General features: G+C 39.8%; 2 pseudogenes; both read right to left on the bottom strand.

The window, feature by feature from the left end:
* Nucleotides 1-1,206: 1,206 nt before the first annotated feature.
* Nucleotides 1,207-1,829, bottom strand: LOC143567672 (dirigent protein 4 pseudogene; annotated as a pseudogene).
* A 12,469-nt stretch (nt 1,830-14,298) lies between these two features.
* On the bottom strand, nt 14,299-14,869 carry LOC143564916 (dirigent protein 4-like; annotated as a pseudogene).
* Between the last annotated feature and the right edge of the window lie 8,946 nt (nt 14,870-23,815).

The following is a 23,815-nucleotide window of genomic DNA, read 5'->3' on the forward strand; positions in this document are numbered from 1 at the left end:
TTCATTTCCTTTCACTCGTTATATGAATCGGGAACACGACGTAGAGAATTAGGAAGGAAATTATAACTCATTTGTCAAATTTATTATGACCCATGACCCATCAAAGATTGCTAGGATGAATGAGATGAGAGATTAGAGAATTATAAAGGAAATTATAACCCATTTGCCAAAATGGTTTTGCCCCATAACTCATGGATCGGTAGGATGAATGAGAAGAGAGATTAGGCCAAGAATAAATGTCAGACTGCCGCATTATCCTTATTATTTTCTTTTATTAGTATAGTTAGATTAGATTAGATTACATATGAGGTTGCGGGCCATGTTGAGTGGTTAATATATATCATGTGGAGCTCATGTTTACCGGTCAAAAAGGCCACTTAATAGGGCTATAAATGAACCGGACGTCCAGCGGGCATCCGAACGCCTGTTCGGCAAGAAGTTCGTATATTGTTCGTCAGTATAATAAACGAACCGAACATGGACAAAAAAAAATTTGTTCGGTAAGCTTAACGGACGAACATGAACAGAGACCACGTTCGTTCAATAGTGTCCGTGAACGCCCGATAATGATCATACTTTCTTTTAAAATTTATATGTAATTGTTTATGTTTGTTTGTTCATTAGAGACGTTTATATATGTTTGTCCATTAATGGACACGGACAAACTCAGATCCTTAATGAACGGACACGAACACGAATTTTCCTTTGGTAGAGAGTTCGTGAATCGTACGCTTGTATGAAAAAAACCTAACGGACGAACACGAACATGGTTTCGTCCGGTTCGGTTCGGTCCGTTTACATCCCTACCACTTAATACTAAATGTTGGAGTTGCTTGCATTAGGCCCTGGGCCCCGGGTATACTTTCATGTTCAGTGTGTTAAAATTGATTTGGTAAAGGTTAATGAAACGGACATCACTCCCTTTATGTGGGTTCAGGGCGTTAAAGGAAAGTTGGGTTAAAATGGTAACGAGTTCTACAATCCTCTACACTCACACACAATAATTTAAGAATTATTTTAAACTAAACTGACAGAAGTTAAGCGAGATTAAACCATTTCCTTTAGTCTAAAGGAATGATGTGCCGTTTACGAAGAAGAATTAAAAGGCATGAAAGTATATGGGTATACCCCATACAATAAATCTGGTTACAAGAAAAATACTTAAAACTCCATTTATTTTCATTCACAGATAAAACATAAGAGTTGTTTTAGTGATAACTATTAACAAACAACATAGACTCATGAATCTCAATGTTTACTGATGATATACAGTGGCATGCCATTCAAGAACAGCATCACCATTTGAAGCATTAAAGAAACCAACCTTAACCCAAACAAACCCTTGTGCCATCCTGAACTTGCCTCGGCCACCAACGATCGCCAACTCCTTCTCCAATGTTATCTGATCCCTACAAGCCACGCTTATCGAACTCCCGTTAAACTCGCCACTCGTAAACTCCATATCACCGCTTAAATACAGCGTTACCTCTGTCCCCGCGACCCACTGAAGCGTACAATCCACGCCCATTGCCAATAACCTTCGAATTCGGGTCCAGTTTCTCCGTGAGTGGGTCATCAAATATGTGAATTGACCCGAAGGGGATGTGTTCGTCGTTGTCTTTGAACTTCGGGTTGTTTAATTTTGTTACAAGGACGGCCGACGGGTTGTCACCCGAAAGGATGTCATGCATGAAGAAATGGAGATGGGTTTCTTTGATTGTGGTTGGAAGATCAACTATCTTGCTGCCCTTGTAATATTTACCGTTTGTAACCGGTGAGGTGGTGGTTAAAATCGCAAGCAACAATGCAAAGATAATTGTGTGATCCATTAATGTTTTGACATTTATGAATAGTTTGTGTAATGTATATATAGGTGATTACCAACTTGTCATAATTTTGAATATTTTCTTGATTTATTCACTTTAACAATATCAAACCTACCACATGAGTTGACTTTGAAATAAACATTTGCAATTGGCTTAATAGAGAGATCAAAATTTCACTTTGCTATTAAAGTTATGAAATCTTATAAGATTTTTTGTTTTTATTAATAAAATTTTTACCAAGGTATAACTTGACTTTGATAAGGTTTTTGATTTATGTATGTCCTTAAAAAGACCATTCTCTAACAATCTATCCAAAATAAACCAGTCCTTAAACGGATATTTTTTACTACAATGTATCCCATGTCAGTACATGTGTTTTCGATCTCTAGTGTTAAAATTGAGTTTGCATGCTTAAATTTCTAATAGAGAGATCAAACAACAAAATCTATATATAACCAAAAAGACAACTTTTATCTTAAAACTGGTTTCGGAGTGAGATAAAAGTGTTCTAAAAAAACATCTATTTCAATAAATACTTTTCAAATAACCCAATTTAGTTAATATTTCTTCCTCCCGACCTATTTTTATTAAAAAAAATACTTATTAAAGTTATTAAATTTGCTTTATAAGTTTATTATAAAATTATTTATCTATCTGCAATAAATGAAATACACAATTAATTGTCAAGTCTATGGAGATATTTTAATAAAGGGTTGACCCATAAGTTTCGGACATGTAACACCTTATAGATAAAAATAACAAGCATTATTCTTATATAAACATTCAATTAGTTGGTTTTGTTTAAATGCTTTTTATATTTTTGAATGGGTCATGCTATCCACGACCAAAATTAATATATATATATAGAGAGAGAAAGGGGTAGGGTTAATGTAAAAAACAATATTTTTGTGAGAAGAATAAGAATAGATCTAGGCCATTGGATCTATGATTTATTGGTTGAGATTGGTAGTTTCTAAATAATTGTATTGTTTCATAGTTACATTGTATAGTGTCATATTTAAGGTGTTTTGTTTTATTTTAAAGCTCTTCTCACACATCTCACAAAACACTTGTTTTTTATTTGAACTCTTTTCTATATCTATATATATATATATATAAGGATCCTAAGGCAAGTATCCCGCCAAGGCAACCGAATCCAAGAGCTTGAAGCAGAGCTAAAGTTGCAAAGGGAGCAGGTCGAGCTTAAAGACAAAAGGGATGCTGAGATACAAGCTGCCTATGACTCCCTTTTGCAAGCTCGTGAGGAGACAAAATCTCGCCCGACTGAAGCTTCAGCGGTTAATCAAAGAATGACCGACGAGATGCGGGAGCTTTGGAGCAGGGCGGAGCGTGCTGAGCAAGATCGCCAGTGGTTCCTCACGCGGGGACTCGACTCTGTAAGTTTTCCTTACGTGCTTTTCACTACGCATCTCATACTTTGATACTGAATGAATTATCTTTTTATTTTGCCAGGTCATCCGTCATATTAAGGGAAGTGCAGAGCTAACTGATTGCTTTGCTAACTTGATGACCGCCTCATCCCATCTTGGTCGCGTGAGAGGCTTCAATGAAGGGATGACCTATGCTCAAAGTGGTAGTTCTTTTAGAGATCATCCGCTTCATGGCCTTAATGTCAAGCAGGAGCGAGATATGCGAATTAAGGAACATGATGTCTTAGTGTTTCCTTTACAAAATATGTTTCCGGAGTTTGCTTCAGCCAGTGACGGCGTACAACAATTGAAGAATTACCTTGATGATGAATCTTTAGACGCCTCATCTGAGGACACTCCATCAACTCCTCCGAAAGATATTGTAGCTCATAATCCATAGAATAGGATAATCTAGATTTTCGAGATTTTGTAATTATTTCTCCATATTTTTTGTAATCGTCTTTTGATTATCTAATGGAAAGAAAGGTTTTGTCTTAACACTTGTTGCTGTTATAGATGCCACTGGTTTGGCTTCCACCCACTTCGTGAAGTAGTCGATGGCTACTATTAAAAACTTGACGCGTCCCGGGGCTTTAGGGAAAGGTCCCATTATATCGATAGCCCATTTCTAGAACGGCCATGCTGAAGTGACTGGAACGAGTTCGTTCTTTGGTCGTAGCGTATTGGGGGTGTGACGTTGGAACAAATCACACTTCCAGATTTCATGCACAGCGTCCAGATGCATTCCCGGCCAGTAATATCTGGCATTCATTAGTTTCTCTACGACCATACGCAGGCCCGCGTGAGGACCATAGATGCCTTCATGAACTTCTCTGATTAAATAGTTCGCGTCTTCAGCATCCACGCATCGAAGCAATGGACCGAGGAAGGAACGTAGGTATAGAACACCGTCGTGCATATGATAGTTCAAGGCTTTGTGTTTTATCTTCCGGGCCGCGGTTTTTCCTTCCGGGAGGGCTCCTAATGACAAGTATGCTATGATGGGTGTCATCCAAGATTCCACTCCGGTTTGAATTACCAAAACTTGATGTTGTGGGACCGATGGGCGATCCAGTATTTCAATGCGGATGTCCTTAGCAAAATGTTCGAAATTTGTTAAAGCTAGCTTGCTAAGGGCATCTGCTGACTTGTTCTCGCTTTGTTTTATATGAATTACTTTGCATAAAGAAAACTGAAGCATCAAATCTTTCGCTTGTGATAAGTACGAAGCCATTACGTCATTCTTTGCTTCGTACGTGCCATTGATATGTCCCGCAATTAACATGGAATCCACGCGGGCTTCCAAATGTCTCACCCCTAGCTTTTTAGCTATCCGCAAGCCCGCCAGGAAAGCCTCGTATTTCGCCTCGTTGTTAGTACTCTTAAAGTCTAACTTTATGGCGTATGTAAATTCGTGGCCTTCGGGATTGACTAGCCTGAGGCCTGCGCCAGATCCCTCACTGCTTGAAGCCCCGTCCGTGAACAATGACCAAATTTGTACTTGCTCCGGAGGTGCTTGGGGTTGCTGCTCAATCAAACATTCTTTCTCTTTGTGTTGCGGGACTTCAGTGACGAAGTCCGCCAACACCTGCCCCTTGATTGCTGGCCTAGGTTTATATTCTATCGCATGTTCACCTAGCTCGATGGCCAACTTTGCCAATCGCCCAGACAATTCCGGCTTACTGAGAACGTTCTTGAGTTTGTATCCGGTTAACATGTTGATGGGGTGCCCCTGGAAGTACCTGCGGAGGCTTCGGGCGGCATAGACCAGTGCTAAAACAAGTTTTTCCATCATTGAATATCTAGTCTCTAGGTCAGACAATGTTCTGCTGACGTAATAGATCAGCGTCTGAACGTTTTTTCTATCCATCAGGAGTACAACCCCAATAGAAATGTCTGATGCCAACAAATATAACGTAAAAGGTTCCCCCGCATAAGGTGCTGTCAACGTGGGTAGTTCCATCAAACATTTTTTAACCTCCAAGAAAGCTTGTTTCGCTTCTGCGGTCCATTTGAATTGTGCTTTCTTGAAGCAGTTTCTTAATGTTGAGACGAACGGATAGGATTTAGCTGCATGATTCGCCAAAAAGCGATTCAGGGCAACCAATCGACCATTAAGCGTCTGAACCTCTTTGAGGGAGGAAGGAGAAGGCATGCGGGCTACGGCTTGGACCTTGTCCAGATTAGCCTTGAAGCCCGCACCAGTAACAATTACTCCAACAAATTTCCCTTCTTCCATTCTGAACGAACACTTGGCTGGGTTCAGCTTCATGTTGATACTCCTCAAAGTTTCGAATGTCTCTTCGATGTCTCTTAGCATTTGATCCTCTTCAATGCTTTTGATCACAAGGTCATCCATTTAGACCTCCAAATTTCAACCAATCTGATCCTTGAATGCTATGTCCATCAATCAGTGATACGTGGCCCCCGCATTCTTTAGACCGAATGGCATCATTTTATAGCAAAATGTACCTTGATCCGTTCGGAATGCAGTTTTGTCTTCATCTTCCGCCACCATGCGGATTTGATGGTAACCCTTGTAAGCATCTAAAAAGCATTTGAACTTAAACGGAGCCACTGCATCAACTTTCAAGTCAATTTCTGGCAACAGATAACAGTCTTTGGGACACGCCTTGTTTAAATCCTTGAAATCTATGCACATCCGCCACGTCCCATTGCTCTTAGGAACAATAACCGGATTGGCGACCCAGGTTTGATATTGAATTGGTCGAATAATTCCAGCATGGAGCAAATCTTGTACTTGATCATTCATGGATTTCGTCTGTTCCGGGCCCATCTTTCGCTGCTTCTGTACAAATGGTGTAAACATTGGGTTTACTCTTAACTTGTGTTCCGAAATACTCCGCGGAACACCAGTCATGTCCGCCGGTTGCCAAGCGAAGATGTCCATATTTTTGGTCAACAGTTGTTTTAAGAAAGTCTTCACTATTTCTGAAATAGCGGGTCCGATTATGACTGTCTAATCGGGGAATTTCTTGTTCAAAACCCATTTTTCTGGTCCAGTCCTTTGAGATTGTTTTAGAATCTTACTGGGCTTTGAGCTGTCTGTTGCGAAGCAATGTCGGTTAACATGGATTATTGCTACACCGGTGCGGGTTGGAAACCCTACCGCGCCAAGAGCCGTGGACGGGTGAGCATTAAAGTCACCAATTGCTTCTCTCCCTAAGATGATGTCATGTTTGGAAGTTGCTGGAAGAACCAAAAACTCAACTTCCTCGGTTTTTGAGTGTATTCCATCACTTAAAGTGACTGGGAAGGAAATCACCCCTCGCGGGTGCATTACCTCCCTTCCAAATCCAGATACAGGAGCATGAATAGGTTTCAACCTCTCCTTATCTTCCTCATCGAGTTTTTCAAATCACTGTTCGTACATGATGTCAGATGTACTACCAGTGTCAAAGAAAACATATTGGGAGCGATAGTGGCCGAAGAGAGCAGTGGTGATCAAGGGGTTCTTGTTACTGGGACCTCCTTTGATTCGTGGAAAGATTACTGGCTCATTCTTCCACTCTTCTTCGTCAGACTCTCGCCTCTTTCCCCCAACCCTTCGTCCGCCTTGGATCATGTGCTCGTTTAATTCCTTGACTTGTTTTTTGGATGGGCCCTGGTTATCCCGCACATGAGTTTCACCAGTCCCAGGTTTTACATCTTTCACCAAGTGTCCAAGTTTCCCAGACTTTACAGCCACCTCAATCTCTCTTTTCAAAGCGTTACATTCGTTCGTGTTGTGACAGATGTTATTGTGGAACGAACAATGTTTTTTGGCATCGAGGAATGATCTCCTCGTGAGTGGCTGCGGTTTTTTGAAGCTCACATTCTCTGTGGTGAGAATTTCAGCGGGAGTCTTTGAAAGTGGAGTCCAACTGTTGGGACCTCGATTCGAGGGTCCTGCTTTGTTTTTGTTGCCAATGAAAGATCTTGCATCGAATGGCTTCGATACTTCCATATTTGGCTGCAGTCTTGACCAGATTGGTCCCTTTGCTTGTTTATTGGGTCGTGGAGTCTGGAACTCTACTTTAAAATTTTGCTTCGAATTACTATACCCCAATATTTTTCAGTTCTGGCAAATAATTTTTCCACGGTCATTATATCGTCCCATTCTTTTGGCATTCCATCTCTACAAGTGAGTGTGCGGATCAACGCGTCACACTTGACATTTTTGCGGAAGGCACCGCGAAGCATGTCCTTGCTGATTCCACCAATGTTCAGCCTTTCGTCGTTGAACCTGGTAATAAAATCTTCTACGGATTCGTTATCTCGGCGGATAACATCCAGAATTTCTGATTGGTCACGAGTATGCTTCTTCTGTTGGCTGAACTGTTGAGAAAATTTTTTCACCAGATCATCCCAGCTAGAGATCTGACCGTCTGGTATCTTTTCAAACCACTCTCTTGCTGCCCCTGTTAGTGTCAATGCGAATATGTGACACCAATAATGGAGCGTCTATCTACTCACACCACCAACTGCCACGAAGTTTTGAAGATGATCGCTTGGATCAGTCATGCCATTGTATTTACCCACCGATGTAGGTATCTTAACGTTGACGGGAAAAGGTGTTGTAGCAAAGCTTGCTATAAACTTTGACTTCTCGGCAAAGGCTGCCGGGCGGTATGGTTTAGTGAAGTCTTTCTCTGCATTGCTATGATACTCAGTGTGGCGAACTACGTCCCGTGGACGACTGCTTCTTGCCAGCGAACTCATCCTGCTGTCACCCGTATAAAAGCTGAAGTCTCATGGGTGATAAGTTGAATCATAGCTATCATATTCATCTACGTAAGATGGCATCCGCATGTCCATGCGAGGACGAGGACGAAACCTCCGTATTTCACCAAATTCCTGTTCCGGCTGCTGACTGTAATGGATTTGACTTCCTCTTATTGGAGGAGAAAGAGATCTCCGGGAAGATTCTTCATAAGTCAAAGCGCGAGCATGGAAATGTTCGTTGCGCACTCTACGCTCATATTCGGCTGCCAAACTTTCTTGTTGTGCGCGGAGCCATTCCTCCGGAGACAGTGGTCCTCTAGATCTGGAATTATGTTGATGAGACCTTGCCAAATCAGAGTCGCCTGAATCATCTTCTGGATCCAATACTGACCGATTTCGGCGGGTTTCTCTAATAATTCGCCCGAGATCACCTAGATTGGAACCCTCCGGTGCTGTAACACGTCCCGTATCTGTGGGAGTAGGACCGGCTGGTGCTGTAACATGCTCTAAGGTAAAACCTCCAGGATTTATGTCAGCGATTCGTGAACCAGGAACATTAACACGCTTAAGTGTGCGACCACCCTGTGTTGTGCCGGTGGTTCGTGAACGTGAACCCGTGATACGTGCGAAAACACTTGAAGCAAAACCTTCGGGTATTTTCGTGTTAGTAACATGTGAATTAGGTGCAGGAGTTCCCTTCGGCCCTTCAGGAAGTTTACTCATACTTAAACGAACCAAAAAACGAACGACAACTTGTGCTGTTCTAACACCAAAATGGATGGCGCCAATGAAGAAACACGGATCCGTTCCCCTATTCGGGTCCTGGATCCGATGAGTCCACAAGGTAGGATATGATAACGAATAACACAGAATGAATATAACTTCCCAAAGTCCAATGATCAGAACCTGCAAAACAAACACCGTGAGTCTCGTCACGGGAGGGACAAGAGAGGGGGTCTTCCCGTAACCACCCTCCGGCGTGAGAATCAGTACAGTTTTTAGGAAAGAAAGTACTTAAGTAAATAGAGCAAGTACAGAGAGAGTATATGTGAGTAAATGTGTATCAATGAATGAATACCTCATGCAGGTAGACAAGGTATTTATAGGCAAACGATGTGGGAAGGTTATTGGGCCAGTTGTCCCCTTTCTAGAAGTTCTCAATAACCGTCAGGACGCGTGTCCCTTTATGATAGGTTGAGCTATACGTCCCATGTGCATGGGTATAACAACCTGGACACGCGTCACCTTTTGATAGGACGGATCATACCCTGGCTATGTGCACGGTTATAACAACCTGGCCAGGTGTCATTCGCTCATTTGCTGGTGAGTCACGTATTCTCCAAGTAACAATCGTGGTTATTCTTCTAGAAGATAGTTAGTTATCTACATCTGTCCGATTGGCATTGCCTTCTGGTCATTTTGGCGGACAGATGTCCTGTCCTGCGGATGACTTCTGAGGGTGCCTAGATGTTTCCGCGTGTGGTGCAAGGATGTTCTTCCTCTACCATGTTGTGCGGTGATCTATATGTTCCGCGGGTGATATATGAGGGGTTCCTCTCTTACCCGCGAATGTTACTTAAGGGTATTTGGGCCTTTTTGGTACCCGACCTCTATAACTTGGATATTTATAGATTAAGACTGGGGTTAGTAACGTGCATAAGAAGAAAACTAATTGGCCCCATAAATTTAAAAATAACAGATCGACCGATAGACCCCATATCTTGTTGCCATCTTTAGACCAACTGTAAGGCCCCGTTCTCGGTAGCCTTACTTTAGCGTCGGATTTACTCATAAACACAGTTCTTCAAATAAGAGTTTCTTAAAACTTTCGCGGAATATAAAACTGTAACCATTTATTACAAAACATTTAATCTTTTCTTTAAGACCATAACATAAATCATCATATTAAAACATCATTTCTTCCATCTTCAAATGCCAGCCGTTAGATCCATGCCATGTGCCCTCCTCATGCTAGCTCATTAAACATATTCACCTGCGTGCATACTAAAAGTCAGCTACGCTGAGTGAGTTCTAGTTAATCAGGCGACATACAATACATACACATATCTTACATGCATACACATCTTAACCTTATATAAATATCCATAAGAGGAATGTCACATAGTATCTATTAAAAGAACTATTACTATCACCCCTACTATTTATATCTCCATAGAAGGACACTCTATATATATATTCTCCATAGAAGGAAAAATCCTATATACTTCCATAGAAGGAACACAATGCTTTCCATTAAAGGAACACTATGCTTTCCATCAAAGGAACACTGGGCTTTCCATTAAAGGAACACTATGCTTTCCATCAAAGGAACACTATGTTTTCCATCAAAGGAACACTCTATTTATTATCCGTAGAGGGAACTCTATTTATAAGTTATCATTTAATATCCATATAAGGAGACGATCATCACTATTCTTGGCAATACGTGCAATATCCGAAGATCGTTCACGTATCGACAAGAAATCATCCTTACACTACATGCAATATTCATATCTTTATTATTAACCTTACAGTATGCGCAATATCCGAAGATCGTTCGCATACCGACAAACAATCATTAATATCTATCACATATCATATATATAGCATACACTTACCACTTAAGGTAAGTGTATTAACTAATCACATCGAGTATGCACACAGCCCCGAAAAGCATAACAAGGAATGGGGCTAGAAACTCACCTGAACTCGGTTACTTCTTCCGTTAATGGCTACTCCTTTCTTGACTGTGCAAGGTTAGCTGTATAACAATTATGCGTATTGATTACTATAACTATCCATATCGTATTTCTAATCCAATTTTAGCCCTCGACGAACGGGGGTCCGGGGGCAGCGCCCCTGGCAGCGAGGTCTAGGGGCGGCAGCCCCTAGCAGGGTCCAAGAGGCAGAGCTCCTGGCTGGGGTCGAGCTGCCAGGTCAGCTTGGAAAAATTTTATTTCCATTAACTGCCTTAACACATTTTCCATTAGGATTTTTAAGTAATATCTAACCTGTTAACTCATTTTCTATAACGAATTAAGCCTAATTCGTTGGCTAATTCGTTATCAATTTACTGTCTAATTCGTTACCAACTCCTCCTTCATTCGCTATAACGAATGGCCTAGTTCGCTATCTCAATTATAACGAATTGAGTCTGATTCGCTAACTGATTCGTTACCTTATCTTCATCTGATTCGTTACCCAGACACAGCTTAATTCGTTATCTGAATTATGACGAATGGTGAGTAACGAATCGCTTGATTCGTTATTTGAATCATAACGAACTGGGTAGCTAATTCGTTATCTTGACAGAACGAATGGGCGAGTAACGAACTACCTGATTCGTTATCTTAATTATAACGAATCATCTAGTTCTTATCCAGACTTTGACTCAAGGGTCAAAGTCAAAATCGTCAAGAACAATAACAGTCAACATATCTTAGATATGCAATTAAACCTTCAATTCTTAACGAAATATCATGATTTTGGTATCATTGGAATCGTCTATGCAGCGCTTACAAACCCTAACCATCAAATCGGCCAAACATCCATGTTTAAGGGGTGCGATTTGTGTATCTAGTTACAGGTTATATTATGTTAACAATTAACCTATCAAATGCTAATCAAATTCAGTAAGGTTTGTTTCATTAGATTCGTTTTAATCATACTAACACAGATCTATGATTTCTCAAACCAAACCAAACCTATATAAACGATTTCAAAATATAAACGTACCTTAACGAGTCGTTCTACAAACACGAGCTGGTCTTGATGTTGTTTAGGTTTGACACGACGATCTAGCACCAACAAGCTCGGGTTTTCAACTTTGAATCTAGGCTCGGGTTAAAGGATGGTGTGTGTGTTTCTCAAGGTGTAGGCTATGGTGTAGTGATAGTTAATAATGGAAAGGATTAGGGTTTAAGGGGTATTTATACTCCCTTAAGCCCATGGGCCTGTGGCCCATCTTTCCTTTTTGGTCCATAATTAATTCCATACTTAGCCTACTTGAACCATCTTATTATTACGTCATCATTTCTCTACCAATTTTAGTAAACTTTTCCACTATTAACAAATAATACATCAAATATAATTCTTTGAAATTTAGGGATGTTACACCAACAAGCACTTCAAACTCAACAATCTATCCCCTATCTCAATCCCACTGACCCTCATTGTCGGCTCAAAAACTTCCAAGAGGACAAACACTCTCCAAATTCATCAAGTAATCCTAGGAGAGCTATTATCAATCAATTTTCTGGTCTTTAGAACCCAACGGCATTTTTGAACTATACCAAGAACATACGCACCCTGTGATCCCACTGTTACCAAACCCCTGACCTTGTTTAAACCTTCGTATACGCTCAGCTAGCATCCCCGTGGCTCTAGAGTCTATACTTGCAAAATAAATCCACTTAGCTCTACCTAGCTAATTGATCAGTGAGCTAGAGTCTTACAACTTGGAAGTTAATTGGTTTGCTTCTTCCAGTGATAGTACATAAACCCGTACCTTGTCATAGTATTCAGTCAACATATTCTCCAATACTTCACTATAAGACAACCCACTATGGGGCTTGGTCAGCTGATGTGGCAGGCGCCCTTGGGCGGGGAACACCACCAAGGGGCACCCTTGGTGGTGGGGTGCGGACCCAAGGGTCGTCCAAACGACCGGCGCGGTTCACCATCCCCCGCTCACACACACATACATACATACATACATACATACATACATACATACATACATACATACATATATATATATGTATATATATATAGGGGCGCCTTTGGAGGCATTAAACCATAGCGGGGCGGGCTTCGATGCCCCTCGGTGCTTACGTGACGCTGAAGTGTCACGGTGGAGGGGCTTCGAAGCCCCTCACCATAGAGGATGGTCTAATGGGCATCATGAAATAAAATACTAGAATCTAGAACCTCAAGAGTCCTCACTATACCAATGTATCAACCCTAAACACATTCTCAAAAGTAGAATACAAATTCTTTTGACATGGACTCTTCAAATACCCCTACCTCTATGCAGCCCTACCAGGGTACCATGTCATCTTCCAACTAAGTTGTAAAATAACTTCTCGCCCTGCTCATGCATAAATATCCTTGTTATTTCCACAACCCCTTCCAACCAGTAGTACTCCATGAAATGAATCACCATTCGTACTTCCCTGACAAATGCTTTTACCTAGCCCAATTTCCTAAATCCCCTCGAATGTGATATCACAAGTCCCCACAGAAGCGGGCAGTCATTGTCCTAGAACAGCTAGTAGACCCGTTTCGTTCACTAAGCCTATGCCTCAAATGAAATATGAGGAGCATGCTAGGATTAACATAGGTCTTAATTAGAATTGTAGTAATGATTTATGATTTGTATTTAGTATTTTGGATGTTTGAGCGGAGTAACAAGAAGGTTTGATTTAAATGAATGGTTAATTATATGTTCAAGTTTTAAGTAATGGGGTTGGTGGTCCATTGTCAAAGGCAAAGCATTTAAACACCTTGGTGTGGGTGGTGGGAAAGTCTTGGGTTCAAGTCTCACATACGACAAAGATTAAAAGAATTCGACTTAGTTTTAGTATGAAGAAAATACCATAAAACTTGTTTATTCTAAACGTTGACGCCTTGTAAATTAAGCGCCATACTTTAATGCCCAGTACTACTTGAAGACCGGCCCGCTATGTTACTTTAATGCCTATCTCCGCCACTAATGGAATTGGTACCATGTATTGAACACGAACCCAAAACCCAGACACGTTAATTTGGCTAAACACCCAAATACGTTTGTTATATTATTGAGAAACTTCACAAAACTCAATTACCCAATTGCAATCTCTCAACCCCAGAGCACGGGTATTTATAATCTAACCTATCACGTTTAAACTACAATTAGGATTGCTAAATAATAGGACATAATAATTATACTAACAATTAAATCTAAAGCACATTTAATTGTTTATAATTATCCACTCCATATTTAAATCATGTTACTTAACCTTGCACGCCAAATAACGCCTTGAACCGAAATTCCCAACAGCCACTACCTTCACTAGCCACTAATGCCTTGAACAATCGGGTTTTAGTTTTCAAGGTGAATCTAAGGGAGGGTGTTCGAATTCGGGTCTAGTACATGCTGTCGGATCTAGCTAGCATCTGGTTTGTATATCCCTAGGTGTTTCAAGTTGGTTAAGCCGTTAACGCAAAAGGTACGTTAAAACACGTGACATCTTTTATTGGTGGCAATTCACAAACATAGAATCATTTACAACATAACATATAATGGTCTTTCAATTCACAACCTTGCATCTTTATATTTTATGGATGATATATGGTGACATGCCATTCAAGAATTGCATCACCAGCTGTAGCATTTAAGAAAACGGCATTAATCAAAGCAAACCCCTTTGCCATCTTGAGCTTCCCTCTGCCGCCAACGACCGCCACCTCCTTCACTACCACCAACGGATCCCGAGAAGCCACACTTATGGAACTCCCGTTGAACTCACCACTCGTAAACTCGAAATCACCATTGAACAATAGAGTCAAGTCTGACCCACGGCTGACTGATGCATACAATCCACGTCCATTGCCAATAACCTTTGATTTCGGGTCGGGCCCTTCTGTGAGAGGGTCATCAAACACAAAAATTGTCCCAAACGGGGCAATGTCATTGTTTTCTTTGATACGTGTGTCGTTTGCTTTCGCTACAAGGACGGCAGTAGGGCTGTCACCGGACATAACATCGTGCATGAAGAAGTGTAGACGAGTTTCCTTTATGGTTTTAGGAACATCAATTATTTGGCTGCCTAAGTTATAATCACCTTGCACCATAGGCGATGTGGCTGCTAAGATCACAAGCAATTAGGCAAAGATAATTGTATCCATTGTTTTTTTTACATTTATGACAAGTTTGTGTCACATATATATAGATAATAATATGGTGAATGACACTTCAACTTCTAATGTTGGAAAGTCTATATACATACATAAAACGCTAAAGTCTACTTATTCAAAAAATGCGCTCACTCCGTCTCATTATAAGTGTCAACATTTACTTTTTTATTTGTCTCATTACAAGTGTTCACTTTCAAAATTTATTAGTCAATTTCTAAATTTACCGTTAAACACACATAACTAACATTAATAAACAATATGATGGACCCACTTTTCAAGTGCATTATTGTCATTTGATAAGAAAAAAAATAATAATTCAATCCATCTTAAACTTTTTGTTTTCAAACATGAACACTAATAATGAGACGGATGAAGTACATTTTTAATTTTAAATTCTTTTAGTTAGTAGCGTGCATCTCTTCATCTTGTTAGCTATTAACTTATTATCCTTAGAATCTTAACTTTATTTTAATCACTCTAAATTAAAACCTAACACATGAGTTGACTTTTGAAAAGACATCTTTAAGATTTGACTTTTGAAATAAACATTTACATTTGGTTTATCAGAGATTAATGATGTAAGCTTTATCCATTTATTTAAACTCATCATGATCTATTCTTAGACCAGGCTCTATGAGTATTAAATAGCATAACAATGATTTAGACCCGTCATCTTCTTTTTTTTCTAGCTAGTGATGTAAATGAACTAAGCCGCTTGTAAGATACTTGAAAAATTGAGAATGTAACCCTGAAAAATATACAGGCCAAATGAGGATGTGAGTGTTATTGAACCTTCTTTAACAGGACATTTTGGGAACAATTACAAGCTAGATCCTAAACTGGTCCTCGACTGCCCGTCTCTACTATTAACAATATGCTTAAAGTTATTGATTTCGCTTTATCAGACCTTTTATTTTGTTTCCAATAAAAGGTATTTCGTGTGTGCGTGCATGCGTGTGTGTGTATAGGAATGATATTTTGAGAACTTTTTGAGAATTTTAAGAACTCAATATGTATCACACATTTAATTAAATGAGTATAGAATATGTTGCGGAAATTAAATTTAATTAAAAAATAAAACAAGAGAGAGAATAAAGATTTTTGATGATTACACAAATTTAAATGTTAGTTACACATGTGTAAAAAGTTGATTCGATGTGTAAAAAAATATTTTAATTTTTCTTACGCTACTTATACTTACATATTACATATGTGTAAAAAATATTCAAAAAAAATAATAATTTGTTACGTTAAGTTCTTTCAAGTTCTTAAAACTCAAAGTGGTTCTCAAAATAAATCAATCATATATATATATATATATATATATATATATATATATATATATATATATTAGGATCATGTAAGAACCATTTTGACCACAAAAAAAAACTTCTTTAAAAAAAATAAAAAATTTATAAAACAGAAAAACGTGAAAATAAAAAAAAGTAAAAACCAAAAAAATTTATTTTTCGTCCCAGTTTCATAAAACAAATTAAAAACAAATATCGGTTTAACAAAATTATACACATATGTATAATACGTATGTTTTTAGTTTTATACATGTTATTCTTTATACACATATATTGTATAATTAAAATAAATGATAATGCGAATATATGTACATTATGTAAATCAAGATTAAATACAAATATATATACGTGTATAATTAGGTGTTTTTCTAGTTTATGAAATTGGGATGAAAAATAAAAAAAATTAACTTTTTTTTACTTTTTAGAAATTTTCGCTTTTTTTTCGTTTTATAATTTTATTTTAATGTTTTTTAAGATGTTTTTTAATGGCTCAAAATGGTTCTCAAAGTTCTCAATTTCAGAAGGTTCTTTAAGAATCCTCACCACATATATATATATATATATATATATATATATATGAGGGATATTTTGAGAACCATGTTGAGTTTTAAGAACTTATGAACTCAATTCTAGACCACACATTTAATTAAATGGATTGAAATATGTGGTTGAAATTAAATCTGGCAAAAAAGTCAAAGTAGGAGAGAGAATTAATATGTAAGTGGTTACACTAACTTTTATGTCCGTTAGACATGTGTAAAAAGTCGACTCGGTGCGTAAGAAAAATTCTGTAATTTTTTTTACGTGTATGTAACTTACATATATTACGCATGTGTAAAAAAAATTCGAAAAAAAAAATCGTTACACTGAGTTCTTTCGAGTTATTAAAACTCATAGGGGTTCTTAATTGAAATCTCCCATATATATATATATATATATATATATATATAATAGTTTATTTTTATTTTTTTGAACGATCAACAAATTTTTTATTAAAACTCTAGCAAGGAGCTAGAAACACCTAATACAACCACCAATAACAAACACACCCAACATAAGCTACTACATTACAAACGGAATGTACACCAATCCTCCCACGAAAGCCCGAACCCTTTCGACCTGTTCTTTATCCAAAGAAAACCGAGCACTTTTATCTCTTCCGTCAAATTATTTAATTGGATAGAAGTCCCTTTGTGAACCAAGGCATTTCGTTTCTTCCAAATACACCACAACGTAACTAAGCAAACCGCATGGAACATTTTGGTCTTATCTTTATGAAACGAAACAAATTTGTGTAAATCGACCAAATCCCGAACACAAAGGCATAAATAGGAGGGACCTTACACCATTGAGCAACCCAACTCCACACCATTTGAGCTAACCCACAAGAAATAAAGACATGGTCTACCGACTCCTCAACACATCCACATATCGGACAAATAGTCGATCTCATCGGAATATTTCTTCAAGCTAACGCATCAAGAGTTGGTAGTCTATTTAACACCGCCCTCCAAGCTACAAAGCTCACTTTTCTAGGGATCCAATTATTCCAAATAAAAACATATTCTGGAGCTACCAAGGAGTTCTCCACCAACATACCTTTTAGACACCCAACAGAAAAATTCATTGAGGAATCTCCACACCACACTACCTTGTCGTTACCGGGTTCGAGTATCACCTGTTGACAAGCTGTCAGTAACCCCCTGAACTCTCCCAGAAGAACCGGCCCACCTGGGTCTCTGAACCAATCCCATCTCTCGCATATCATATCATCTACCATAAAGAGTCGATCAGCCACCGAACACCACTTTGATTTTTCATTTGAAAAAAGAGACGGAAATTGTTCACAAAAGGGTCGGTCACCGATCCAATTGTCCAACCAAAACCACGTTTGTTCCCCGTTTTTTACCACCGTCCGAATTATCCTACTGTAAGACCCCGTTACCGGTAACCCTACTTTCGTGTTGGATTTACTCATACACACAGTTCTAAATATCAGAGTTATTTAAAACATTCGCGGAATATAAAACTTTCATAAAACATTACAATATTTCATAACTTGTCTCAAAACATCCTTTGTCTTTCACATTAAAACATTAAAATTAAAACATCATAAGTCTTCAGATGCCAGACTCTTGTTCAGTGCCACGTGTCTCCTCAAGCAAGCTGCCTCAATCTACTCACCTGCGTGCATACTAAAAGTCAGCTACGCTGAGTGAGTTCTAGTTAATCATACACTATACAATACACATAAACTTATATTCTTTCATTCATACTTTCATACTTTCATACTTTTCATACTTTCATTCTTTCTTTTGTATTAACTTACCTTCATATCTTACGTTATAAAGAGCATTACGCCCTACATTCTTCGAGTATTATTAGGGCTCGGTACCCTCCTTCCTCGAGTATTATTAGGGCTCGGTACCCTCCTTCCTCGAGTATTATTAGGGCTCGGTTTCCCTCTTTCCACGAGTATTATTAGGGCTCGGTTTCCCTCTTTCCTCGAATATTAGTAGGGTTCCTCGAGTATTATTAGGGCTCGGTACCCTCTTTCCACGAGTATTATTAGGGCTCGGTTTCCCTCTTTCCACGAGTATTATTAGGGCTCGGTTTCCCTCTTTCCTCGAATATTAGTAGGGTTCGGTTCCCTAGTTCTCGAATATTAGTAGGGTTCGATTCCCTCTTCGTTACCATACAACCATACATCATACCTCGAGTATTATTAGGGCTCGGTACCCTTTTCGTAACCATACAACCATGCAACCGTCATTTCCTTCTTTTATTAACTTTATCACATTCATACACATAAGCATACATATCATACTTACCTTATACTTAGCGTTACAACCTGACAGTACGTGCAATATCCGAAGATCGTTCACGTACCGTCAAGCCATCAATCATACATATCACATTATTCACATAAAGCATACATTTATCTCTTAGGATAAGCGTATTAACAAACATATCGAGTATGCACACAGCCCCGAAAACATAACACATAAATGGGGCTAGAAACTCACCTGAACACGGTTACGTTCAATATTAATCGTAATCCCTTTCTTCAGTTGTGCACGGCTGACTGTATAACAAGTATACGTATCAATTAACTATCACTACTCAAATTGTATTTCTATCTTTATATGACCCACAACGAACGGGGGTCCGGGGGCAGCGCCCCTGGCAGCGGGGTCTAGGGGCGGCAGCCCCTAGCAGGGTCCAAGGGGCAGAGCCCTTGGCTGGGGTCGAGCTGCCAGGTCAGCTAGGAAAAAATTTATTTCCATTAACTGTCTTAACACATTTTTCATTAGATTTTTAATTTATTTTCTAATCGAACTTGACTTTAAGCGAAGTTAAACCTTAGGCGAACTTAGCTTTAGGCGAAGTTATCAGGCGAACTTGGCTTTAGGCGAAGTTAAACCTCAGGCGAACTTAGCTCTAGGCGAAGTTATCAGGCGAACTTAGCTTTACAGCGAAGTTGCCATCAGGCGAACTTAGCTTCAGGCGAAGTTGCCAGTTAGGCGAACTTAGCTTTACAGCGAAGTTGCCATCAGGCGAACTTAGTTTGCAGGCGAAGTTCATCAGGCGAACTTGGCTTGCAGGCGAAGTTCATCGCTTTGAAGGCGAAGTTGCCCAGATGAGGGCGAAGTTGCCCAGATAGCCGCTGTTTCGGTTTCTGTCCAACATTTCGAGCGATTTTAACACCCTTGTTACGGTCCAACATCACCCACTACGCTTCCCGACCATTTTCGGTCGTTTATACACTAAAAGCTCGGATCTTTAAACTTCAAAGATCAAGAATCATACCTTTTTGAGCTTGTTTGGGTCTTGTTTACTCGTTATCACAACTAATCTCTCTCTCTCCCTCGGATCTGCCGCCTTTCTCTCTTCCGGCCGGCCGGCGGTTGTAGTGTGTGGTGTGTGTGTGTTTTGGAAGTGTGAAAGGATAAGATGGAAATGAAGATATTTTGGGTTTAGGGGATATTTATATCCCTTAGATCCCATTCTCATTTAATCCATCTCAATTAATCCAAGTCCATGGTCCGCTCCTTACCCGACCTTAATTAATTACGCGAAATCACTAAACATAACTTCCTTTATTCAACATTATAAATTTTAGGATGTTACACCTACTCAACGCAATCCCGGATGATTCAAGTCTTGGGGAGATATTTATTCTGCGCGTTTTGGTCACTCCATTCTCCAATAAAATGGAATTGATCCAAGGTGTTGAAATGGAATTGATCCAACCTTACAGTGAAGAATAATAGCCATATTTTCCATCTCTAAAGGCTCCACTTTTATTCCAAATAGTCGACACTTGGATAAGTTTATTTTTAACCCCGAAACCAAATAAAAACACCGAAGAATCCGGCATAAATTCTGCGCGTTTTGGTCACTCCATTCGCCAATAAAAATCACGTCATCTGCGTATAAAAAGTGTGATAATATCGGGCCTTCCATTCCACATTTTAATCCGGAGTATACCCCTTTATCCACCGCACGCTTCATCATACCTGAAAGACCTTCCATAGCGATAATGAATAAGAAAAGAGATAACGGATCACCTTGTCTTAGCCCCCGAAAGCACTGGAATTACGGGGTCGGAGACCCATTTACCAAAACTGAAGCCCGACTCGCCTTCAAAATAGCCGCTACCCACTTTTGCCATCTTAAAGGGAACCTCATTTGTTCCATAATCGAATCCAAATAGCCCCAATTTAACGAGTCGTACGCCTTTTCTAGATCTACTTTAAAGAATAAGCCTTTCTTTTTTGACCTTTTTAACCATGCGAGCGTCTCGTTCATAATTAGAGGGCCATCCAAAATGCTCCGGTTGGCGAGAAAAGCCGATTGCTCCTCCGAAATTAAATCCCCAACTATCATCTTAATTCTTCTAACCAACACTTTGGATATAACCTTGTTAATACACCCAATCAAACTAATCGGCCGAAAGTCCCCCAGCGTAGAAGGGTCCTTACTTTTGGGAATTAGAACAATAAAAGAGGACATGCACCCAAAGGTAAACGAATCCTCGTTAAAAAACTCAGAAAAGATTTTCAGAAAATCATCTTGAAAGCAGTTTCAGAAGCGTTTAAAAAATCTGAAGTTAAACCCATCCGGACCCGGAGAACGATCTCCCGCACACTCCCAAACCGCATCTTTAATTTCCGACAAAGAGAAAGGAGAGATCAGCCCATTCGCTTCAGAATCGCTCAAACTCTTTAAATTATTTGTCTCCGATATCAGCCTTTCTTCCGTTGGTTCCTCAAACTTTTTAGCAAAAAATTCAAACACCAAGTCTTTCATAATAATTGGATTTGAAATCCAACTCCCATCCACCAATATCCCATGTAAACGATTATTACTTAGATTGGCATTAAGAATCCCATGGAAGTATTTGGAGTTCTCATCCCCTTCCAAAGCCCACCGGACCTCGCCTTTTGTTTTAGGTCCCGATATTTTGCCTTTTCAAATTCTTTCACAACTGTAATATAACCTGCCCTTCTGTCCAATTCAGCCTCAGTCAACTGTCTACTCTCTCCAATCTCTTCAATCAACCGAATCGCCTCTTTGCTCTTCTCGTATTCCCCTTCTTGTCTATCGCGAACCCGTTTCAACCACTTTTTAATACGGTTTTTAACCACCTAAGCTTGGTAGTTAACGCCAAATCTGCATGACCAAAAAACTTAAACAGAGAAGATTGTACCTGCACGAGCTCCTCAAAGCCGTCAATGTCAAGCCATGAATTATAAAAGCGAAACGGGATATGACCGAAGTCACTGTTCACCGTAGAGAGTAAAAGTGGTCTGTGATCTGAGCAACCTTTTGCTAATAAAGTCAAAGAAGCAAACGGCCAAGAATTCATAAATTCCTTACACACCAAGACCCTGTCTATTTTACTAAATTTGTCGGCTTTGTCGGACACATACGTAAATAAACCCCCACCCATATGAAATTCCTCAAGTTCGGCTTCCATGACAAACCGATTGAACACATCGGCATTTGATGCTACAAACTCCGAGTTTAATCTTTCCTTTGATTCCTGGACCTCGTTAAAGTCCCCTACCAAAATACATAATCCTACAATTGATCTTCTAACCACCAACAATTCGTCCCATAGCAATTTTCTCTCCACCGGATCATTGGGGGCATAAACATTCACAATAGTAATCAAAATGTCCAATGGTTTTATAATACCGAATATAGCGAGGAATCTACGGTGAGAACATGAGCCAGTTAATCGAAAATAAGACGGATCCCAGACACTTAGAATGCCACCTGATCTACCAACCGCATCAACCGTATCATATTCACACTCTGACCTTCCCCAAAACCGACACACCCACCATGAAGGAATTCTTTATAATTTTGTCTCCTGAATACACACGAAGTGAGCACCATGACTAGTCTTCAATCCACGAATCCAGACGGCTTTTTTGGATTCGCCAGCCCCCCTAACATTCACTGATAACAGATTCATGAGGGAACCACATGTCCGCCTTCTTCTATAATAATCGTTTTAACCTCCGATCTATATTTCTCCAAAGATACCCCTAGTTTGTCGCCTATCTTAATTGTCGCTTCTGTTTCCTTATCGACATCCATCTCCGAATCAGAAGGGGCTGTTAACCTGGACCACCCTCATCCCCTACGTCTGTAACTGGAACTAAACTCCTATTCGGTTCCATCTCCAGAGGAGTTTCTTCTTGAACCACTGAGACGTTGACTTTGCATACGTCCACCTCTTGTAAACTCGGAAACGGAACCCCACAGGACCCTCCTTCAGTTGAGAGCATATTATTTCCTACGTCTAGTGGACTATTGGATCCTGGGCTTCTTCGGTTTCTGGGCCTTTTCCTAGAGGCTGGAGTGAAGGAACGGCCCACATTAATATTCTTTCCCATATTATCTCTAATCTCATAATTCATTCTAGTCAAAAGGGCCCCACCTTCATTTAATGATCCCATGTTTCCAATGTCTGCATTCACCTCCACGCCATGCATGGTAGCCGACCTACCATCATCTAGACCTAGTTGATTTTTTGACGAAACCTCCGGTTCCACCCCACCCATCGGACCCGCATCACCTCGCGGTGTTACTGGAGATGACGGAATAAACTCACCATCTTCTACGTCATCCATGTCTTGTCCAGTCACCGATACACCCGTCGACTCGCTCGTGTTCACGTCAGACGAGTCGTCGAAGAAACTAGGCACCCAAGTCTTCATCTCTTCCGACACCGAAACTGGGTACTCTTTACCATTCCACTTAACCACAATCTCCTCTTGAATACCAGCACCAATTTTTGTCAGGATGAAGCAGTCACCAGCCGAATTATCTTTACCTTGCCAAGAGAACTCCGATGGACAAATTTTTCTACCAAATAGTTCTCCAATCTTGTCGTAGCTCGAACTATCTCGAAGCATTATTGGTAGACCCACAACTTTTAATCCAGCAACCCTATCGAAAGGGATCTTCTGTCCATCCCAAATTGAGGCCTCTTCCAAGTATTTTTCTCGAATCGGAGCATGATTATTCAAGAAGTCTACCGCTTGTGCAGGTTTATTGAACACAAACAATAGTTTTAGGCCCCCGATGTAAGAAATTGCCGCGTCATGGA

This window comes from Bidens hawaiensis, unplaced genomic scaffold (assembly GCF_021521415.1).
Source record: "Bidens hawaiensis isolate Kalapana, Puna unplaced genomic scaffold, B.hawaiensis_p1.1 tig00000097_1, whole genome shotgun sequence".
Classification (NCBI taxonomy): domain Eukaryota; kingdom Viridiplantae; phylum Streptophyta; class Magnoliopsida; order Asterales; family Asteraceae; genus Bidens; species Bidens hawaiensis.